The following is a 2859-nucleotide window of genomic DNA, read 5'->3' as shown; positions in this document are numbered from 1 at the left end:
TTTTCTTGACTTTTGTTGCTTTTTGACCATGAATCTTTTCTCTTCTTTTCTTCATTTTATTTCCTACAAAATACATAAAAAGGCAATACAAACACAAATATACCAAATTGTGATATTTTATACAAAAAGTATTGTTTTAAGTTGGTTTTTCTCAATTATGCTTAAGATAAGTGCCATAAAAGTGAATGATTTTTAGGTATGTTTGGCACTTATCAGTACTCAATTTTTATTCATTCTTAGAGTAGTTTAACTAGAATAGAAGTGTAGAAGCAATAGATAAAAATGGAGGAGCTAATTTATGCTCATTAAGTAGGTAATTTCTTCCCCTATGAGTTTCATTTCTCTAGTCACATTATGCATGTTGTTGTCATAGTTACTAGACATAGAGTTATTGGAATGATTTACAACTCTCAAATTTGTTAACATAGTTGCTAGATATAGAGGTGTGTTAATGGTTCATAAATCTTCATATTGCTACTGTAATTGTTATGCATAAACCTATATTAATGAGCTACTAATATGACCAAGACATTGATGGTTAGTATATTTGAGGTGTTGCATTAAATGTCAATTTCACAAGCATAATTGCATAAAGGTTTGTTTTGTGGATCATATTTCTTCATCTTGTGAGTAGAGTTGCTAGACATAAAGCATTATTCATAAGTTACTAAATTGACTAAGACAATAGCTTTTAGTATCATTCAGGTACAATTGTTGTGAAAATATCATATCAAGATGAATAAGTGTTGTTGAATCAAGTGTATATGGATAGTGAGTAGTAAAATTCAATTCCAACATCTTTATTCTAATAGCGTAATCAAATCATTTAGTTAATCTTTAGTATAATCAAACCAACCAAACCCATTTTCAAATCAACTTAGAATAGAATATTATGGTTGAAAGTCTAGTATCAAGAAAGTCATTGTGGATATGACAATCTTTTATACTTGTTTGTGACAACCCGATTTAGTAATTTAATTGAGCAATTTGGTGGTTAGAAGTAGTTAGATCTACACAGGCCAAACACATAAAGTAAAATCCATCTCTAATTTAGGTAGGCTATGTTTGAGAGTATGGTTTTGGATGGGAAGGGAATGGGTGGCTATAGGAAAGTCTCTCTCTTGTTTCGGAGTTGGGTGAAGAAGATGGGAAAGTTTCGAAAGGTTTCAGAAATCCTATAAATCCCTCCGCATATCTATTTTTATAGTTCCCCTAATTTGGGTTTTTCTGGAGATAAAATATCAAAATACCTATATGCTTTTAGTAAAAATATATATTTTGGTTAACAAGGGTTCTAACTTCAGAAGGGGTGAATAGGTGGCCATATTAAAAATTAAAAACAATTCGAATACAAAATATAATCTCAAAAACTATTTGTTTTAATCCACTAAATGATTGCTTAATCAATTAACAAAAATCTTGAGTTAATCGATTAACAGAAGGATTAATTGATTAACCTTGCCAATTTTCTTGAAAAAACTTTTGTTCTTGATGTACTAAGAAAGCGGTGATTAATATGATCTAATATGTACTTATACAGTTTAATGAAAGTGATTAATCATACAAATTCACTTATGCAATAATCTCAATATGAATGTAATCAAATCTAACAAAATTACGACAATTGCATGAAAGTAAAAGTGTAGAGAAAGAGAGGAGATAACACAGCCAATTTATTGAAAGTGCGCATGTCAAGAGGAGCACTTTGGAAAGCTTGCTCACTATGTGTTTTGGTTTTGATGAGGACAACTTGTGTTTCATAAGAGCTTGAAGATCATCAACAAATCAACGTGCTTAAGTCTCAAGATTGGTATTAGACTTAGACTAGTAATTAGTTTAGGTTGAGTCTAAGGCTTAGGTAAACTCAATACATGTCTCATATGCATACAACTTTAAATCATTCATTTTATTTTGAGATATGACATTCATAATATGTTCATGCATAATATATATACATGTTATCTGTGCATCTTAGGCATAAACTTAGTGTTGAACATGTATAAATTAAGTGCATAACGTATTTGAGTTTTGCTATTTAAAAATACACTTGGAAATATGCAATTAATCGATTAAGGTGTGTTTTAATCAATTAACATAAGTTTTTGAAAAGCTGTTGTAACAGAAAACTTGGAAAAAAGAATCAGTTACAATTTTGTAACACGTTAATCGATTAACCAATGATTTAATCGATTAATTGGGCTGCAGAATGAATTCTTTATAAACTGCGTTTTCAGAACTCAAGCCATAACTTGCATGTTAGATTTTAAGAGAGTTAGAGTATATTTCGTGTTAATTGCTGCATCTATATGAAATTGTATTTGTGAGATTAGAAAAGAGATAATTCTATGCTTTAGGATTGAGAGGCATTTCATGTTTAATTTATCATCATTTCATCTCACATGTTCATGCATTCATTAATTTGAGCATTGTAATTGCTTTAGATTACTCTATGTTTTTCTTGTGAAAAGTGTTATAACTTTGGGAATCTCAAGGTGTCTTACCACCAACGAGATTGTGTTGTATCTTCATTAGCTTAGAGATCTTGATAGAAAGAATAGGTTCTTGTCTGGGACTACACCGCAAGAAAGGTTTTCTTGGGCGGTAGGAAGGGAGTCAAACCAAGGGATAAGGTTCTTTAGTTTCAAGAAAGAGTCTAAGTGTTGTAATTGAAAGAATTGTTTGTAAAACGTTAACTTGGATCTAAAGAAATGTATGCATTCCATTAACTTGGAAATATACCCTATGTTTGCAAAGGAGTAGGATCTAAAGAGATGCTTACTACAAAAGGGTTGGGATCCTCTTCAATATTAGAGGGTCCAATACTGGAATATGAGGTCCAAATTTGATTTCATCAGTTAT

Source organism: Lupinus angustifolius, chromosome LG13, assembly GCF_001865875.1.
Source record: "Lupinus angustifolius cultivar Tanjil chromosome LG13, LupAngTanjil_v1.0, whole genome shotgun sequence".
NCBI classification, from domain to species: Eukaryota; Viridiplantae; Streptophyta; class Magnoliopsida; order Fabales; family Fabaceae; genus Lupinus; species Lupinus angustifolius.
This window is presented reverse-complemented; position numbering follows the sequence as displayed.